General features: G+C 37.9%; 1 long non-coding RNA gene across 1 annotated transcript in view; it reads right to left on the reverse strand.

The window, feature by feature from the left end:
• Nucleotides 1-4,083: 4,083 nt before the first annotated feature.
• Nucleotides 4,084-7,877, reverse strand: part of LOC121813137 — a 5,113-nt gene continuing 1,319 nt past the window's right edge. Inside the window, exons 4-5 of the long non-coding RNA XR_006053531.1 lie at nucleotides 6,720-6,785; nucleotides 4,084-5,293 (exon numbers count right to left, since the gene is read on the reverse strand). This is a non-coding gene — a long non-coding RNA (uncharacterized LOC121813137). The remainder of the gene's footprint in view (nucleotides 5,294-6,719; nucleotides 6,786-7,877) is intronic.

Consider the following 7,877-nt stretch of genomic DNA (forward strand, 5'->3'; position numbering starts at 1 on the left):
AGGTTATATATTTAAAGTCTGGATTATTGCACATAAATTAAATATTGCACTGTGGTGATAGTAGTTGTCTCTGTATAGAGCAAAGTCCTTGAATAGCAGAAAATCAATTGCGGAACTGTGTTGTCGGTGTATGTGTGAGTTCAGGGAAGAATCTATTTGCCAGTCTATGGGTCTTTGTGCTGATACACCTGCAGCACTTCCCCGAGGGAAGCAGGTTGAACAGGTCAAAACCAGGGTGGGAGCTGTCTTTGATGTTTGCTGCTCTGCTGAGGCAACGGGAGGAATAAATGTTCATCAGGAAGGGGAGAGGGCAGCTGATGATCTCCTGTGCTACCTTGACTACACTCTGAAGCCTTGCTCTATCTGCCTTAGTGCAGCTGCCACACCATACTGTGATGCAGTATGTTAACAACTCTTGATGGAAATGGTGCTTTGAAAGTTCAAGTAGAGTAAGTCATGTAACCAGTCAATTTACAAAGACAGGTGAAACCAAACTTCTCACATTTGGACTCACCAGACAAAGCACAGAATTCCATTGTAATTGTGTTTCTTGGCAACAAAATTTAATTCTGCTTGTTGCTTTTCCTTTGTAGTGATTTTTTTAGCAGCAATTTGACCATAAAGGTCTAATTGACACAGTCTGCTCTGAACAGAGCAGATGTATCTGCTACTGGAACTCTGTGTGGCATTTACTGTATCTGGGCTCTAATCTCAGGTGCTTTTAACCTGTGCTTGCTGAGGCTGGTGACTGATGAATTTATTCTAAGCAGCAAAGGTGACTCTTGGTCTTCCTTTCCTGGGGCAGTCCTTGTGTGAGCCAGTGTCGTTATGATGCTTGATGGTTTTTGCGACTCCACTTGAGGAAATATTAAATTAATTAAAAATAGCAATTTTTAAGACTGCCTAAACTTCAGTTCTTAAAGTAATGATGAACTGTCATTTCTCTCATCTTAGCTGATTGATTCTTGTCATAAAATATATTCATAATTCATAATATGGCAATAATAATAATAATAATGGCGATCGTGGCTCAAGAGTTGGGAGTTCGCCTTGTAATCGGAAGGTTGCCGGTTCGAGCCCCTGCTTGGACAGTCTCGGTCGTTGTGTCCTTTTGCAAGACACTTCAACCGTTGCCTACTGGTGGTGGTCAGAGGACCTGGTGGCACCAGTGTCCGGCAGCCTCGCCTCTGTCAGTGCGCCCCAGGGTGGCTGTGGCTACAATGTAGCTTGCCATCACCAGTGTGTGAATGGGTGGATGACCGGTTGTGTAAAGCGCTTTGGGGTCCTTAGGGACTAAATTAATTAATAATTAATTTAATTAATTAAAGCGCTATACAAATACAGGCCATTTCATTTGTCAGATAGGGCTGTCAGCTGTGTGCCAACCTGGCTTCTGCACAACATGGTGGTCCCAGCCCATTAAGAAGGCAAGAAATTCCACACAAGATCCCTGAAAAGGCACACCTGTGAAGCAGGTAAATAAATCATGAAGCTCATTGAGAGAAGGTCAAGGGTTTTCAATGCAGTCAACAAAGCAAACAGTGACTACTTTAAGGAATCTACATTATGAGACATATTTAGAGTTGTGTAATTTTTTTCTTTGCTACATAATTCCATATATCTAGCTTAACATATTAGGTTTGTATCTACAATGTTGAAAGTATTAAAATTAAAGAAAAACCATTAAATGAGAAAGTGTGTCCAAATTATTGACTTGTAGTGTAAATAGTGTTTTCATGAATTAGTAAAATGAGTAACATGCATTACTCATTTAAAGATAAAAACAGTCACAGAGCATCCAGTATGATATGACCTCTGCCCTGTTACCAAATCTGAAAAGGGGACAGTACACATGTTTATATTTTCCTTTCATTCCTCAAGTCCTATCTTTGCTGCAGAGGACAGTTTGAGCTGGAAAATTACAGTGTCAATAGATAAAACTTTGCCACACGCCCACAGACACACACTCACAGTTTCACAGTTTTGTATGCAGATTTATTAAGACTATAGATGCCGTTTTATAACTTTTCTGGTCACCTTGCATAGCAATACCACCAACAACCATTAGATGGGAGCAGAGCAAAGGTTTTTTCTCAACTACTGATCTGTGATCTTTAACAGTTTACCCGTCACCACCAAAACATCTAAAAAAAAAAAAAAGCTTTAGCATTGCGGAGCTCTGTGTGGTGTTCATGTTGTTGTTGCTACTTCTGATAGACTAAATTCTGAATGAAAGTGTAGTGGGAGAGAGTCAGCCGAATGCTGGCTGTTAAGTCTGTGTTTCGCAGGCCCCGCTGGTTTAGACTTATTCCCATGAACAAAGCAAGACAGAGCTCCATTCATTTTAACTTGCAAGGGGAGCTGATAGGACCAGAGTCTTGGAGCTACAAGCTCCTCACCTGATCCCAGACAACTCCCAAGAGCCAGCCTCCCCTGCAGCCTTTTATTAACTCTGTGGTCACACAAACATCTCATTAATCATGCAACAGATAAAACACTCACATGTGAACATGTGTCATGTGTGTCTGCAACAGAGAACATCTGATGTGTGTGTCTCTATGAGCATGTGATGTGATCAGTGATATGTGTGTGTGTGTGTGTCTTTGTAGGAAACAGAAGTCAGCATTCATCCTTAAGATGTAAACACTCTGCTTCAAATCAGATTTTATATTCAAAAAATAACCACCATTTGCGCACCACCTCACTTGTCTTCTGTATTATAACATCACTAACACCCACTCAGCTCCTGTCTTCTGTTTTCATACAGTCTGATCCAACAAATATAGAAAGGCTTCTTATTTTATTTGGCTTTATTGAATAGATGTAGCCGCAGCCGTAAACAACACACCACTTTTTCACTTCAACCACATTTCAGTTACAGACATGCACATAGTCGTGCTTCACAGGTATATTTGACTGCTGACCACAAACTTGGTGTTTCTGTTTTGAAAAAAAAGAACAGTTTAAAAACACCTTAAGATAAGGGTTAACCACAGTAACTGCCTTTGAGAGCAGCTTGCTTGTAACAGCAATTATACACTTGTAAAAAAAAAACATCTAAATAACAAACGTGTGCTTTTGTTAGTATTCAAACTTTATATATACTAAGAACCACATGGGTCTGGCTTGCACTTGTACCTAACTGAATACACACAAGCTATATCAATTTATAGACATGCACACTAAACCTGATATGAAAACGTACTGTACAGCTTGTTCAAGTACAAGCTGGATAAACCTGGATGACTTCATTGTTTTCACTCTTGCTTATGTCATCAGTCAGTTCTCTCTCTGCTCACTGTGAGGCATAAAGGAAGGGCAAGGGAAAAAAAGTAACTAAACTACTTATTTTGTTTTTGCTTTTGATTTTAAACATTAGCTTTCAGAGCATCTGATCTAGCATGGATCTAGAGGACAGTCCACATTCGTCTTGTGTTAAAAAGACACCAAGACGGGTAACTACAGTAACACCAGTGATGATACTGTTCACTATAGTTATAACTAAGTCACAATTTCAGCAGATGGATTTGTTGGATTCATTTTTTGAACTAAGCTAAAAAATTATAATTTTTTGGATGAAATAAATAGATGTAAACAATCAGATCATCCACTTCTACACTGTATCTGAAATATTCACAGATACTGAATATATATAGTCAAGACTAACTGACTGTACATTAATGCTGCTCTTAAACCAGCGGTATCTGGCCATACCCTCAGTGAGCAAAGTCACTTTGAACATCAGTAGTTCAGTACATCAAGTCTGCATTTGGTATTTAATTAATATGAACTTTTATTAGGGTTAATCATAAAATAATGTTCTTCCTGCAAAGGTCCAAGTGGCAGAGTTGTTGATAATGTTGCTTCTTTTTCCTCCTTCAGTCTCAGTACACTCCACTGTCAATTGTACAAATATATTTAATGATGCAGGATGATCCTGCTGGTGATGACCTATTAATTTTGCTGCAGCAGGACCCCTTCACAATAAAATGTTACTGTTACTGTATTCAAAGAACTGTAATCTGTTTGGAATGATATAAAAAGAAACTGTATCTGAAACAAAGAAGATCCTGTTTATTTTTCAATTCCTTTATTTAATGATTAAACGAAAATAACATAAAACACTACATGTCCATGGATAACACCTATGTTGAACAAGTAAAGAAATAATAATAATAATGATGAGAAGAAAAAACATTACGAGATCGTACGGTTACGGTGTAACCTTGGTTCTCTTAGTGAGAGACTATCTCTGCACCGTGAGGCCGCTTTAGCTTGAATCAAAGACTAAAGAATAAACAGTTAAAAGTACTGTAGAATCAGTTTGGGCAGTTCTAACATGAAGTGGCCACCTCAGTTTTTAACGTCAGTTTTTTCTAAGTCTAGATCTTGGATTATTTAGGATCATTTCATTGGATGACCTGATAAGAGTGTGACCATGAATATTGTCAGACTGATGCAGCGGTGTCAGCCCATTCAGAATCATGATCATAAAATTAATTAATTAAATCTTTAAAAAGTGTATCCTAAAATTGACAGAAAGTCAACGAAGGGAGCCTTGAACCTCAAAAATGACTTCAAAATTATGAGGATGGAGGGTTTTGTTTTGTGAAGACCAAATGCTATGTCCTCATGAAGTACACAGACACACACCTACACACACAGTACTTGGATGCAGGGGGCACAAAAATCCACACAGAATAAAATCATAGTACTTCATTCATTATATTAAGTTATAATGACATTAATAGCTGATTTGTGAAATATATCATTAGCAATACATGAATTATTTTATCCATAACCATGTTTATAGTTGGACCATGCTAACAAGGTTGGAAACATGACTATTTCTTTTTTATGCCTTTACTCCACTGGGCCTCATTTGTAACTGAGAAAGAAAGCTCAAACAAATAAAGTCCAGATGATTATTATTATTATCTAATGCAATCACCTGTAACATTTGGAACTCAATTTAATTCAATTCATTTGTGAATTGACACCAAATCTGAAGTAAATTTGTTTTCACATTTCTAATCATTGTGAATTCTTTACGTATCATTATACAGAGACCTGTAATACAGTAAGCACTTACGAATACACAATACACAGATTTTAACTGACTGCAAAATGATACACAATAAACAATACGGGATGTTTCTAAGTTACTTCCTTGTTTTCAGTCTCACTCAGTGATGGGCATGTTTTTTAATTGTAGAATAGAAAGGTTCCTCTGCCACAGGTTGGTAGATATCTTGGGAAGGTTTGTATGCAACAGCAGATTTCACTGTTTCTGCTTTGAAGAGAGATAGAATTGAATATGTTGGTTAACAAATTTGTATGTAATTCAAACAGTTATCAGCAACACTTTTCATCATATCTCTGAAATAACATTGTTCAAATTGTGATAATAGATGCAATAAACAGGGAGAACAATGTAATTACAACATATCTAATTATAACATTATTAAGGGAATTCAAATAACAGTTTTGGATTTTAGCTGAATAATGTCAGACTGAAATGTATATGATGTGGTAATCAGCAGAGGCAAGACATGTAACAATACCTATGTAGCAAAACCAGCAACAATGTGATACTATTGATAGACTAGAATAGAATAAACCTTTATTATCCTACGAATGAAAATTTGGGTGTTACAGTGTTATAGTGGGTGTTACAGTGAAAGGAATAAAGAAAAAATAGAAAAAAGACACAAGGTAGTCCTATATACAAAAGCAACTGAAACACAAACAAATAAAATATGTACAGGGCTATGTACACGAGAGTGTGTGTGTGTGTGTGTGTGTGTGTGTGTGTGTGTGTGTGTGTGTGTGTGGGGGGGGGGGGGGGGGGGGGGGGGGGGGGGTGGATGAAATATACAGTGTATAGAGAATAATTAAACAGCTGATGAGTAAGCTGGCCAAAAGAATGTTAAGCTGTGTTATACAGTCTGACAGCTGCTGGTAAGAATGACCTGCGGTAGCGCTCCTTCCTACAGTGTGGGTATAAAAGTCTACTGCTGAACAAGCTGCTCAGTGCTCGTACAGTTCCATGCAGGGGATGGGAGGTGTTGTCCATGATGGATGTCAGCTTAGACAACATCCTTTACTCCCCAACCTGCTCAATAAACTTCAGCGGACAGTCCAGGACAGAGCTGGCCCTTCTGACCAGTTTGTTGAGTTTCCCCATGTCCCTCTCTGCCATTCCACCACTCCAGCAGACCACAGCACAAAAGATAGCAGATGCCACCACAGTGTGGTAGAAATACTATGATAGCATCAAAATAGTAATGTATTTGCAGTGTTTGGAAGTAAACGTTTTTGTTAGAAGGATGGTTTTGTGAAATTATGAAAATGACTGTGCTGAAACATGTTCTGTCAGGGTCAAGAAAGTGTTTGGTTGACAGACGAAAGAAGACGATGAGACTTAATGGCGGAATGAATAAGTGTAGGTAAGAATTCAATGGAAGGGGTTAGCAAATGAGAGAGCATGAGCGAGGGGGGGGGATCGAGGAGAGTTAGTGAATCAGCAAGTACAGCGGATTAGTAAGGAAGAAATTAAAGCAGCTATAAAGATAATGAAGGGTTGAAAGATGAGTGTTACTGATGACTTAGGTTTTTCCAGGGGAGACAGCAGATTTTACTAAATGTTATGACTTATTGCGTTTCTGTCACATTATTACCCAAACAGAAATATACTGTAATATCACAATGAATCTTACCAACAGGTTGAGTGCCACCCTGGCCCAAAGAATGATAAACTGGATTAGGACACAACTCAGCTTCATCTGATGGAGACAAACAGTGGGAGTGAGGGAGCAGATAACCATAGTAAAATTCGTGATGACGACCCATGTCTGCCTTTTCTTGTATTTAACAGAACTAATGTCATGTTTTCTGATATTCCAAATTAGGAAACATAACCTCACTGCTAACAGGAAAAGCACAGGCTAGCTGTAAGCTATGTACGATTCCTAAACACACGACTAAACACTCAATACTAAATACTACACACTGTACTTGATTTAGAGATTCACAAAAAAGCGAAATTTAATGAGTTTCCGGTGTATTACTTTAGGTCTTTACATTACAAATATAAAGTGCCTCGGGTGACTATTGCTGTGATTTGGTACTTTAAAAACAAATGGAATTGAAAAGAGTGTATTTCTCCTTCACAGTTATTAAAATAAGTAAATAAATAAAAACCATAGTCCATTTATGCAAAATGAAATGAAATAAGTTCATGTTTTTGTGTTTTTGTTTTGTTTGTTTTTTAACTTGTGGGCTTTTTAAGTAATAATTTTCATGTATATAATCTAAAAAAATATTTCTAATTTACATTAGTTCTAATGGAAGCTGAAGGCATGCCTCGGGTTATAAAACAAGCACAACCATTCTCACTTTTATCAGCAAACTCATGACCTTCATATAAGATACTTTATCTGAGGTATAAGTCCAGGAAGTGAACATTCAAACATGCCTTGTTAAAAAGTGATGCCTATCTGATCATTAATAATAAAAACATGTACCATCAGATTCCACAGTATTTCTTAAAGGTCTAAAAATCCCCCAAAACTTAGGTTGGGTTTTAATAGCTTTTTATGTGATCTAAGGGGCTTAGAAAGAAAAGTGTCTGGACTTCTTTAAGTTGCTTGAAGTAGTTTCTTCAGTTCTAAGGTCAAATGGTGGAGAGTCCCAGATTTAAACCCTGTGGGGGTTTCCCCCAAGAGGGCCAAAGGACCCCCTAATGATCTTCAACCTAGTCACATGAGCCAAGGTGTGAAAATAGGTGTAGGTCACAATCTGAATCTGTCATGATCTGTTAAGCTTCACAATCAGCCAGAGTTTCGGGTGAGCTCATTGTGAAACCTGGCCCCACC

The sequence above is a fragment of the Haplochromis burtoni genome, unplaced genomic scaffold, assembly GCF_018398535.1.
Source record: "Haplochromis burtoni strain Fernald_Lab_line unplaced genomic scaffold, NCSU_Asbu1 Contig_1178, whole genome shotgun sequence".
In the NCBI taxonomy this organism is placed as follows: Eukaryota; Metazoa; Chordata; class Actinopteri; order Cichliformes; family Cichlidae; genus Haplochromis; species Haplochromis burtoni.